The 13,407-nt window shown below is 39.8% G+C and overlaps 1 long non-coding RNA gene across 1 annotated transcript in view; it reads right to left on the bottom strand.

Moving 5' to 3' along the window:
* Window positions 1-12,306, bottom strand: part of LOC129526666 (uncharacterized) — a 208,796-nt gene extending 196,490 nt beyond the window's left edge. Inside the window, exon 1 of the long non-coding RNA XR_008671383.2 lies at window positions 12,186-12,306. This is a non-coding gene — a long non-coding RNA (uncharacterized lncRNA). The remainder of the gene's footprint in view (window positions 1-12,185) is intronic.
* Window positions 12,307-13,407: the final 1,101 nt, after the last annotated feature.

Genomic DNA, 13,407 nt, shown 5'->3' with positions numbered 1-13,407 from the left:
GCGACTCTAAAAGCCTTCTTTCGGCTTCATATCAAACAGATTTGCTCTTTTTAGGAGATTATGGAAGCCTGGGTTTGTTCTCCAAAGAACTGCTTTGAAGCAAAGAGTTTAATCATCACACACCATTAATGTTTCAGATTTGGGGTTTCTCTTTTTTCTTTTCTTGACTGGGTGCTCTAAGGGAGAGTTTCTTTGAGATGAAAACATGTGAAATAAGAAACACCAGCGGTTCACTCCACTGCTGCCTTGTGCTTCCTCTCCCCTCTCCCAAATCCTCTTCCTCACAGGTACGAGGCCTCGGAGAGATGCCAACACCTGCTTCTACCACGAGACTCTTTAAAGGCTCAAACAAAGATTTGACGAGAGGTGTTCAGAGTCACACTCCAAACATCTATTTTATTCATTCACTGAACTCTTGCATCTGCCAAGAAAGGTGACAATCACTGGACAACTGAAGAAGAATCCAAGAAATGCCCAACATTGCCCTCATTGTCTTATCTTCCTTTCCCCATCCCCTGTTGTTTCTGAAGGAGAAGGGATACTCCTGGATCTACCAGGTTCAAATAGGGCACGAAGCCTACTCACTGTCATTGGAGAAAAGAGTTGAGCTATGGACCATAAATTCTAAGCCCAAATTTGCCACTAACTTTAAGTAGGCCATTTGATTTCTCTGGGTACAGGTGGATCCTGTGACATACAATGGAGATTCCCTCCCACCTATTGGGAATATTAGTAGCTGACAGCTCTCAGCTGAAACTCCTTTGCATTTTTTCTTTGCTTGGAAAGAATTGTCCAGCCTGGAGTCTCTTCCTTTTCCCTGAAAATAGCTCTCATTCAATTGCTGGTGATCCATTATAGGAGTACAATATCCTCATCCCCTTGCCCTAATCTGGGACAGTTCTGCAATGCCATCCCAGTTTCCACATTTCCTGTAGGATTAGCTAGAACTTCGTCTAGCCATCTCCTCCCTCTGCCCAATTTTCCTTCCTTTACTTACCTGCAGGTGTTGATCCTGATGGTCATCCCAATAAAGTTCTCGCACACAGGTCTTCACAATTCTCATACAAGTCTCAAAGTCTGCTTTCAGGGAACCTACCTGGGACCCTGACCCATAGCTTCCCCATCTATGTAATAAGAGGACTCTACCAGATGACCTCCATTTCTGTCTGTAAACATAAGTGAAGTACAATAATCCAACTGCCAGGTCTATAACACAATCAGCAGAAGCAGCAGCAGCAGTGACTCACATGCATCTGAATGCAATTGAATTACCTGATTCAGAACACATCTTTCAAACACTGTGAAACAATCAGTGAAGTGGCAGAGACACCAAAAATTGGGGTCTCTAGGTTGGAACCCTATCTCTGTCACTAACTTGCTCAGTGACCCCAGGTAATTCTCTCTGCTGGGCTTCATTTTCTTAAATACAAAATAAGAGGCTTTATCATATTTCTCCCCCTCTTCATTTTAGATGAATTTATGTGACTTCTGCTTTGAAAAGAAAAAAAGTTCATTTTTGGAAAAATCATTTTGTCATTCACCATGAACCAAAAGCTCACATTAAGCATCTCATTATTCATGACTCTGCACAGCACCCTCTTCAGTCCTTGCCCTTAGGGAATGTGTGGTCTAAGGCTGGTTGACCTGTACTGGGAGTCACAAATGAGGCATACTCTCTAGATCAATGTGCCACTCATCCACAAAGGAGAAACCTGCAATAATTTACAAGGTTATCACATATTCAAAGAATAACTAAAAGGAAATAGAAACTAACACACATTGAGCACTGCCTAAGTGCCTATCACAGACTTTTGTCCTCTTATGTGGATTATAGTTCATTTACTTCTGACAACAGTCCCTGAAAGTCTGCCATCACCATCCCATTTCAGATGAAGCTTGCAGAGAGGGTGTGACAACCTGGAGTCAAGCAGCGAGCATGTGGAAGAACCAAGGCTAGAACCCCGGCGTGGTTCTGCCACACTGTAATGTACTTGCCTGCTCCTCTGTCTCCTCAGTGAGAGTTGGGAGCTCCTTGAGGGCAGCCCCTATTGCTTTCTTCTTCATATCCTGAACACCTAGCGTGATGGCAAGTACCTGTTACTAAATACAAGTTTATAACATTACTTAATTAAGGTCTGTTGACTTCTCCTGTTGCTATTTCTATCACACTATCATGCAATCGGCCTTGCTACTTCGCCTCCAAATTTTTCTAAAAATTATTCATCTTGAGACAGGCAGAAGATCAATCTCAAATAACAAACATGCAGCTTATTATGGTCTCCCAACTTACATGGTGATATGAGTCATTTGGCCCCCTTGGGATTTAATAGCTGGCTAACAAGCCTCAGCACTGTCAATGTGCTTGAGATTGGCTCACTTGGGCCAGCTGGGCAAGGGTTTCCATTGATTATTCCTAAAAACCCATTATGCTTTTGAAAGCCATTTCATTTTAAGATGGTTTAAATACATCCTTCTTATCATTTTTAAGCATGCCCACAAAAAGCATCCTAAAGATATTTGATCATTCAATTACACTAAATGAGGCCAATGTATATGCTGCTCCCTCAGAGGTTATCATGCTTAATAAAACGTACTTTATAAACCCCATGAAGGCTGTCATTAAATTTACAAACAGCCTTCCCCACAACTTTAACAAAAGATATCTGAATGGTGTGTGTGTGTGTGTGTGTGCATGTATGTGTGTGTGTGTGTGTGTGTGTGTGTGTGTGTGTGTTTTAAAGTGTCCTGTTCCATAAGGATTATAGCTCCCCTGCTGTTTGGAAAAGACAATTTCACTTGTAACACTAATAACTTGAGCAGGGGAGAAGCTGGCCTGGTGAATGGAATGCACTTCACTGCACATCTTGGCTCAGCTAGAAATCGGAAACAGATGGTCCTTGCGGCTGGTTTCCCACTCGAGCCCGCTCACTGCCAGCCTGTGGTCTTCTGTGGGCTGCTGCTGGCAGTCTGTGACTTGAACATAGTAGGACAGTGGCAAAAGAAATCAAATCTTTTCCAATGAGCAGCAAGTTGTAATGAAATTTGACAGATCTGACATTCTATACCCAACATCTAGTTAGAATATATTAACCTTTAGTTTTCTTAAGCGCCTTGCATAGAAGTTGTGAATATACTTATTAGAGGGTTATGTTGTATGTGGTTTTTTTTTTTCCTTTTTTTTTTCTTTTTTAACAGGGGGCAGAGGGTTTAGTCCAATCTTGGGTGGCAGCCGGTTAACAGAAAATGCAGAGAAAGTAAAAGTCAAAGAATTTCTAAATGGAAATGAGGCACAAGATCTGCCGCCAAGAAGAAAACTGATTCTTTGCAGGACATTGTGGGTGAGTTTCTGCCAAAAATAAATTATCAATATTTTCCTTGCACAATACAGATAGATTGATTGGGCAATATATATATATCCGTATCTACATATATGTATATATACCAGATCAAAAATCTGAGCAATCTCTGGGCAAATTAATAAAATAGATGGGGCTGTCTGGACCCTCTGGCATTTTCTTCAATTCTGCCCTTTTCAGCTTTGCAGCATTCACTTCTGCCATACGGTGAGAAAAGCATGCCAGGTGACCTGGAATGCTGGTTTCTTTAAGTCACCACACTCACACCCAGTAATGACATGTACCTGTGCAGAGGATTTTGCTGCCTTCATCAAAAAAGGATAAATCTCCCACCAGAGACCTTCACACTTTTCTGAGCTTTAGAGGAACTAGACTTTCTATCCTTTTGTGTTGATTCTTCTTTTTATCCCAACACTTAACGTGTGAATACATCCTGACTCGAAGGTTTAGATGGTGATGGCCTGAACACCATTTTAGGATTTTCCACCTGATTAAGGTTAGAGGAAAGATCTAGGTGTTAATAGTAGTTAATGCTTCTTAATACAGCTTTTATTTTCTGTTCTATTTTTTTCCTTCTTTTTAATCTTGGATACCCATTGCTCGAAACTGAACATTTCTGCAGCTTCAGCAACAGGGTACATTTCTAATTTCATGTTTCCCATGAGCCTGGTGATTCAAGGCCATACATATCTGTTAAGCTCAACATTCAACTCTACATAAGAAATAAAAAATATCCAAGGCAGGAAGATCACTTGAGACCAGGGGTTCAAGACCAGCCTGGGTAACAAAGCAAGCCCCCGTCTCTCTAAAAAAAATCAATTAGCCAGGTGTGGTGGTGCACAACTGTGGTCCCAGCTACTTGGGAGGCTGAGGTAGGAACATCAGTCGAGCCCAGGAGTTCGAGGCCACTGTACTCCAGTCTGGGTGACAGATAAATCTTATCTCCAAAAAAATGAATAAAAAATAAAAATTATCTTCTGAGAACAAGCTGGTTGGAATAGCAAAAGCATGGGCTTTTCATTATATAGACATAGGGTTGAATCTTGGCTCTTGTTCTTTAGCGTGTGTCTTCAGCCAAGACTCTTACCTTTTTGACCCTGATCTGCAAGTTAAAAATCGTAATAACAACCTCCTATGGTTGTTGTGAAGGTTAAACAACATATCATACCCAAAAGTGTGTTTAAAAACTGTATGACATGTAACAGGTGCTAAATCCTGTTACTTCTCTCCTTTTTTGGTTCAGGAGGCAACACCAGAGTGGTGAAGCTCTGAAGTCATCATTCCAAGGCTTGAATCCTCCTTCCATCACTAACTCTGGAGCCCTAAGCAAGTCACTTTACCTCTTGGAGTCTGTTATCCTGTTTGTAAAATGGAGTTAATAATAGATCCTACCTCATAAGGACTCACATGGAAAAAAACACACACAAACACACACACATACACATAAAGATCTTAGAACAGTGCCTGGCCAAGAGGAAACACTCAGTATACATGAGCTGTTACATACGAAATCAAATTGCTCTTCCCCTAGACTTTCAAATTTCCAATGGTCCTAGAAACAGAGCTTGAAAAGAAAGAGAAAATAAGTTTTAGTGCCTGAATCACATATGTTGCTATTAAATGGGTGAATAAATGAAAGAAAGACACATTTTCATCAAAGACAAATAATAATACAGTCAGTTGATGCAAAGTAGTACTAATGGATGGTGCATATAAGGAAGGCAGCAGGGCACCAAAGGTGTTAGGGGTCACTGTGAGCTGGCGTCCTGAGGAGGGTGTTACCTTGGAAAGGGAGATCATGTCCCAGGAGGGCAATAGCTTGAGCCAAGGTAAAAGACAAGGCTGTGTAAATAGAAGAATGCAAATTTCAAAGTGGCTAATGTCCTGTGCCTTTTTATTCTCATTCACCAACCACGTAGGCAGCCCCTACTCTGCCCAGCACTGTGCTTGGCCTTATAGCTACTCAGATGAGCAAGATACAGTCCCTGCCCTTAAGAATCTCAAGGTCCTTTGGGAGGCTGAGGCGAGCAGATCACGAGGTCAGGAGATCGAGACCGTCCTGGCTAACACGGTGAAACCCTGTCTCTACTAAAAATAAAAATAAAATAAAATAAAATAAATTAAAATAAATTAGCCGGGCATGGTGGCAGGCTCCTGTAGTCTCAGCTACTCAGGAGATTGAGGCAGGAAAATGGCATGAACCCAGGAGGCGAAGCTTGCAGTGAGCCGAGACTGGGGCACTGCACTCCAGCCTGGGCGACAGAGCAAGACTCTGTCTCAAAAAAAAAAAAAAAAGATCTCAAGGTCCAGGAGGGAAAACAGACTAGCAGGCAGATGATTCCAGAAGAGGGTGCTAATAGCTGCAGTGGAGCAAGGCACAGGTTATTATGGAAGAACAGAGGGAAGGGATCCAACTGACCCTCACAGCACAGGAGCAGAAGGGGGAAGAAAGAGGGCTTCCCTCAACAGGAGAATAATAGTAACAAGACATCAATAACAGCACAATAACTTCAGCTGAGCACTCATTACATATCAGGGACTATGTACCGTATGCATTTCTTTGCTTCTAACTACACTACACACACACATGCACACACACACATGCACACTTAACTATTATTATCTTCATTTTCCTGATTATGATAGGACACAGAATCAGAGTGGTTAAGTAACCTGGGAGAGGTCACACAGTAACCAAGAGAGCCTGGATATGGACAACTAGATTGCAGAAGCAGTGCTCTCAATCTCTCTACGACCTAGCCTCTGAAAATCATGAATATTCCATATCATATCTCCTTTTAGCAATATATAACAGAAACCAAAACCTCTCCTTGGCGTTGCTATTGTACACCTGTTGACAGCAGAGTCTTCGAGGCCTTTATCCGAATGCACTGCAGCAATGACACAGATGGAAATTCACCATCCTGTGAGTTTTCTTGGGTTCTTCCCATTCAACAAAAGGGGATAGCTTATTTAGGGGAGCACTGGCCATGATGACCTGAATGAGGCTGGAAAGTGACTTGCACTTTGCCTGAGGCTGCATGTTATAAGGAGACAATTCCCTTTCTAATGCTTCCCCATTGTCACTCAGGAAATAGTCCTCATCACCTGACTCCCTATCTAGGGGGATTCCCACTTCTTATAAAATATACTGAAAGGAAATAAGAAAGGCCAAATTTTGATGGGCTTATTTCTCGATGAGAGCGCTGTTTTTGCCTTGGATTCATTCATGCGCAGTGGGAAGAAGTATTCAAATGACAAGAGTTAAATTCAAAACATGTAGCCGCTTTCTGTTACATTTTTTTTCTAACTGAAGGCAAACCATTTAGATGTTTGTTTCCAAAAAGGCATCTGTCAGCAATCAAAGGGGAAAAATGCATAAAGCAAATGCAATTGTTTGGAGTAGCATTTCCTGGATCATGTTAAATGCTTGAATTGCTCCCCATTATGCTCACCAAATAATTTTATTTCCCACAATAATTGCAATATTTAACATGTTTTATTTAATCTTGTTTTATGGCTATTAACAAAGGGCCACACTGTGAAAAGATTGATTGCTGCATGGGAAGGACAGCTTCCACCAGCCTCTTAGAGAACAATGATCAAGTTAAATGCACCTAATTGTTCTGGATTTAAAATACTATTATCCAATAATATTTATCATTTTTTTGTTCAAACTTGTGCGCTCTCCTGCAAAATCTTCCCGGCTATTCTATCATTCACAGAGTGAAATCTGGACTCCAGTTTACCTTGTGTTCCATTCATTCATAAATAATGGGCATGCATAGGGTGTTCTGAGTCTCAAAAATGCAGCGACTCAGACAAGAAACAGCTCCAACTTCAGAGGTTGCTGCAGGATAAACTCAGAAACTGTAAAGCTGTGGACCCACAAGTCCAAGATGTCCATGTGCCTGTATACCCTGGGAGAAAGCGGAGGAGACCCTAAAACAGGGAAATTTTGTTTTGTCTGCTTGTCAGAGGCAAGTAGGAATGGGTGAAGTAGAATCAGAGGTTGGTTGATTCAAAGACAGAATGCTACTTCATTTCTTTTCTTCTTTTTTTTTCCTCCTTTTTTTGTTTGGTTGATGATATTTTACATTTTATGTAGAATTTCCAACTTTTTTCCTTATCTTTCTCTAAATGATAAACTTAACAAAGACTAAGTAATTTTAATGATGCTGCAGTTACATATGGCAATAAATGTTTTCATTGGCAAGCTCAGGGCAAGTTTCTGGTAGTATGTCCATTGTATTCGTTGGACACAAGCTAACAACATTTCCTGTGCTACTGCAGACTCTTCTTCTGAAAAGACAGGTGACACCAAGGTAATAAAGTATACAAAGATACTTCCTAAGAGTGATGACAATATTTACATTTGATAATAATTCTGGCTATCGCCTCTCACCCCAATTTTATTAGAAGAAATCCCATTACAATAAGGAATGAAAAAGAAAAAAATGCCATATTTGTTATCTTTGTAGTTCATTCCTAGAAGCAGTCTGTGCATCATGCTTTAAGTTAGAAATATTTTTGGTGCAACACGATAAAATTTGCTTTAATACAGTTATTTTTGTCAAAACAGCATGCTAAATGGTTAAAATAATACCTACTAAGGAAGAGATCAGAAATAGGAAAGAAAAATGCACCAAATTTACCTCTTTGGAACTTAAAATATGCTCTGAATGAGTTTATCTAAATATTATTCAGTCCAAAATATGACCAGAACCAAAAATCCACTGGATAATTAGGCAGTAAATGCACAACTTTTTAAATAATCACAGTTCAACAGCCCTGAGAAATAGTGATGGACAATTCTCCCCTATTCTGGAGTACAGATATTGAAGGCCCATAGCGGAGAAAACTGTAGGTCCTTGGAGATCAAAGGATCGCTTATATTCAGAAAAAATTAGGATGTGTTTGGTGCACATCCACGAAAATTAGGACGTGTTTGGTACCCTGATAAAGGTATTTCTACAGTTCCTAGTGTCACACAATTTGAAAGAATATAACGAATACAAGTCATTCTCTCTGCTTCTTTCTCCCTCTTAGTCGTAAGTAACATGACTTGAAATGCAGCAATTGTCTGGACTTTTTCTCACTTTAAAAAAAATTATTTTTAAAACCATTCTTATTGGTAGGTCCATATTGTGGTTTACTTTTCCATACTAAAGAGAGGATGTGTGGTTAAAAACCCCTGTGAAGAAGATGGCTAGGTTACAGTAAGGAAATCAGAAGTGACTTTCTCTGATTAAGGAAGAGCTCATGTCAAGTTTAGCCTGAATTGTGCTAAACCGAATTGATAATGACTGATTGCTTTGTTTACAAAGAATGGAAAAGTCCAAAATTAATGTATTTAAAAAGACACCAAAAAAAATCGGTGGTGCCTAGCCCAGCATAGGTTAGAACTTGTAAAATATCAGTAATGTATTTATTTACTCACATAAATCATACATCTAAACACAATGCCAGCCAAACCAAAAATCAAGAGACTTGAATGCTGCCATCTCTTGTTTATCTTCCTTCATGACTAAATTAACTAATGAGTTAATTTTCAAAAAATAAAGTAAGGAAAGAGAAATATTTTTTCCTGGAAATTTTTTTTTAACTCCTTGGAAAACCTGTTCAGTTGTTCCCAGATTTAGTTTGAGACTTTTCCAACAGAGATGTGTAAGACAGCAAAACTGAACTAAACATTTTTTTAAATGCACGGCTCACGTTCTTGAGAAAAGTGGCTGTGAAAAACAGATACTGAATCAGACTTAAAGTCAAAGAAGGGGGGGTGAATAGGGGGGAAAAAGCCCAAAACATTGCATGATAGTCTCTAAGCAGTTCCATCTGTCAAGCAGAAATTTTAGGCTAATAGCCTGTGGCGATCTCCCTCCGCAGTCCACTACCTGCCTTTGTCCTATTAAATCTCTTTATTCTCCTTAAAAAAAAAAAAAAAAAAAAAAAAAGAGGGGGGGATTGGTTATTGGAAGGAAAGGAAAAACCCCGCAGACCAAAATCATCTGAGTGATGAAGCCCTAATTTTAACCACCTCCCTTTGATGTGTAGCAGTGGGCTCTTGTTTTTTAAAAAGGAGAGAGGAGAAGACAGTGCTAGGAGCAGAAGACTTTTCATCTCCACTTCACCTTGCCACTGGGTCTGTGAGAGATTGGTTCATTGTCAAGGAGATTTTTTTTTTTACCCATGATTCCATATGGTATGGACCGGACTACATGTTGCCCCACATGCCACTGCAAATGTTTTCTCAATTAGGTGTCTTATCTCCCGTGAGTTAGCATCAGATGAAGCTTGCTGACAGCGTAATGGCAGGGAAAGCTTCCGACGGCTCCATCAAATGGCAGCTCTGCTACGACATCTCGGCCAGAACTTGGTGGATGGTGAGTTGGCAGCCGGGGCTGCTTTTTTTTTTTTTTTTTTTTTTTTCCTTTTCTACTTTCCCTCCCTCTTTGACAAAATGTCCCAGACCTCACATTCATCAAACTCACATTTGATTTTTTTCACACTATTCAGTGAGGCAGCCTCACACTGCTGCCTCTTGCCATCCTCTCTCTGCCACTCTGCGACTTGAGTTCCCAGGAATGCTTGCCCTCATTTTCCATGGGACAGTATTCGGGGTTTTCTATTTTTTTTTTAATTCTTTTTTAAAGAGTATCAGTTGTAAGGTGGAGGTGGATATTTTAGCTAAGTCAGTATTGGGGGAAAAAGTGAAACATTCGTCCCGGCCCTCAGGTTTTGCCCCCTCTCTCCAGTTTCACATCCCCCTTACTTTTGTTTTCAGGGACTATGGGGTGTATGGTTTTCTCTGGCTGTGGCAATTTCTGAGGACGCGTGTTGGGCACTAGGGAGAAGCAACCTCTGAGTGAATTCTAGTCCTGGCCAATTAACTGGATTGCCTAAAGTCACCTGTGAGAGAACTCTAGGTCCTCACTCCCTATTTTCCATCAGGGGACCCACAGCTCTCATCTAACTTTTCTCTGTTTATGTCAGAGCAGGTTTTCTGTCTCTTAGGCACTCTAGCTCTGAGTGGAAAAGACCCGCACACTCTATCTTTTAGTTACTCTGGATATAAATAAAGTTTGAATAAAGTTCTGCCATGCAGCAGCAGAATGAGTTAACTCACATGTCATGGTCAACCAGGACAGACAACCTTTGACATTTTGGATCTATAAGAGGTAGAGTGAGTTGTGAGGATGCACAATAGCTCATTGTCACAGGAGATGCAAGTCCCGTGAGGAAGAGAGTCCTCAAATCATTACTGCCCTCGTTAGGGTGGTGTCCGTTAAGGATTAATTTGTTAGCAGTGCATTTCTAGTTTTCCGTAATTATTATTCTTGCGGCAAGCGTGAATTCTTCCAGGGAGTGAAAAAAAAGTTTGCTGCCAGGACAATGAATGTATTATCCGTTCCTAACTGGACCGTGAACTTCAGCTCATTTCACATAGATATCAGTTTAAGAAAAAAACAGAGAGAGAGAGAGAGAGAGATGTTGAAGGGGGAGACTGGCGAATGGAATTACAAAACAGGGCATGGTCGGTTTCACTGTATGATCTGCAGAAAGAGTTCTCTTTTCCCCTTCCTGGACCAATGGTGGTATCATTTTGGCAAGTTTTAGGAATTCGGAGGACTGAGAGACTGTTAAAAGTGAGCTACCGCAGGATTCTATCCGGCTGCTTCTTGGGATGCAGTATGTCCATCCTAAGGACTGTTGAGTTAAAGTGGTTGTGGGTATATGTGTACATGTGTGTTTTAACTTGTAATTTCTTAACTAGACATTAGAAACTTTACCAGTAATTTCAGCACAATGTTACATGCAGCTTTTGGCTAATTAGACTAACAGTAGACTAACCACTTTGACCCTGAACTTTTGTTCAGGGCACTTATTTTCCCATTAGAGTTTTTGCCAGCAAGAACAAGGTTTACTTGTGTATGCTATGATGTTACCTATTGCTTCACTTTATACAGCTTGTTAAACATTAGAAATGAATATACTGATTGGTTTAGCAATTATTTTCTAAGTTGTAAGCTTTTTTAAAAAAAACTGCGCGCTGATGTCATATTCTGGGTGAAACATTTTACTTCCTTGTATTTCAACAGCTCATAGATTTTATAGACTGTTACTTTTTATGGCAAATTGTGTCATCTCTCTTTTTTTTTCTTGCAAAGATCACCAAATGCTTCTCTTTTTTTAACTTGGAAAGCTAATTTCTTTTTTGTAAAGTTTACTTGGAAGTTGCTTTTCATTTAAAATTATTTTACAGATGTTTTACCGCCGGGAATATAACATATAAAAGTGGTGGAAACATTTAGCAATGCAGTTGCCTAAAAATAAACAATGTTGAAAGCTCACATGCTGCTGTTTAGGCTGCATACTACAGGGAAGTTTCTCTCAACTTCAGTGCTTCTAGATCTTTGCTTTGAAAAGGAGTGAGAAATCAGAGCGCTCTCTAAAGAAGTTATACAAGTTATCGTAGGGAATAAATCAATTTGTTTCTTTCCCTCAAAGGTGACCACATACCATGGCATTTCAGATCTGTCAGTTACCAATAATTCTAATGTAAATTTCCCATTATTGATGGGAAATTGAGGACTTTGATGAAGGAGGAGGGAACTAATTAAAATAATACAAATTTCACATTTTCTCTTAGATCTCTTTCCTTGAATAACATGCTCTCCCTCTCCCTCCATTCACCCACCTCGCTATCCCAAACAATTTCCCCAGCTGAAAGAAAAATTTAAACTTCCCTCTGGCTGATATAGTTATTTAACCAAAGGACAGTACAAGATCGGAGTTTCACACTAAAGGCAAATAAAGCTTTAAAATTACCTCATGCGTCATCTGGCTGCACAGACTCCGGGCTCATAGTGGGAACCTCCGGCTTGGTCCTCCCAGCATACAAAGGCAACTCAGTGAATGCCCCCTCCGCCCGTGGAGACGCGGCCTCAGCTGCCAGCGACGGGATATGCAATTTTGCTTTTTAATGAATCGTAAACAATTTGTATGGCAAATGAGTTTGTTTGTTTTAGTTTGGGGGCATATGTTGTACCAGGTTGTAGACAGTCATTACCTACTCCAGAATTTTAGGTGAGAATGAGTAGAGCTCTGGATCATTTTTTATTTTTCTAAATAATAAAGACACACTAGGATGAAAGAAACTGGTTAATAAAAGACTGAGAATAACAACCTCTCTTCTCCTTCCCTCTCTGCCCTCTTTTCCTCTCTATCCCCACGCCCTCTCATAACTCACTCAGGCTTACAGTAGGGCTTTAGCTACACTTTTTGATAACTAACTGGAAATAATCGGTTGACTCGATTAATTTTTAATTTTTTTAGGTATAAATTTTAACTTTGTCTTTAAAAGATTACTTTTGTTTAAGAAACAGTTATTTTAAAATATGTAATATGGAGAAGGGCCATCTCTGTCCTCCATTACTTTTTTTGGTTGAAGCTAAGGTTGCCTTGAGGGACATGGATATAAGAATGATAAATACATATTTTATATCAAAATGAAGCAAGAAAGGGGTCTTGATATTGAAAAGTCAAATAAAAAAGCTTATTCAAACCCACAGAGTTGTAAACAACTTAGAAGTTAACAAGCAACCAGGGTTCAAGCATGTACATTTTAACAGTAATTACCTTTGGCGCTGCCACTTATGAGAAACCTTTTGATATCTGAGCCACTTCTCTAATGCTTTAATCATGCAAATCAAGAAATAGATATTACATATCAACTTAATCTAGCTGTGTTGTGACATCGCTAGCAGAAACTCTCCCATAGAAAACTAAAGAAAACCCTCATGAAATTTTCCTCAGCTCCAAATGAAACGGAGGCACCCTAGAAGCATGTATTTGCTTCAAAATATAATTCTGTCCAGCAGAATTATCTCCATTCTACCCATATGGCATGAAATGAAGGCAGAATGAACATTCTCCTCTTCATAATGATAACAATGTGTTATGGAACTATTTTTATGTGAATTACAAAATGCACTTGTCTTGCTTCTGCCCTCCAATTTAAAAACTCATAGTGACTGTGAAATGAAGGCAA

This window comes from Gorilla gorilla, chromosome 1, assembly GCF_029281585.2.
Source record: "Gorilla gorilla gorilla isolate KB3781 chromosome 1, NHGRI_mGorGor1-v2.1_pri, whole genome shotgun sequence".
NCBI lineage: Eukaryota > Metazoa > Chordata > Mammalia > Primates > Hominidae > Gorilla > Gorilla gorilla.
Note: the sequence above shows the minus strand (reverse complement) of the source record. Positions and strands in the feature narration are given on the sequence as shown.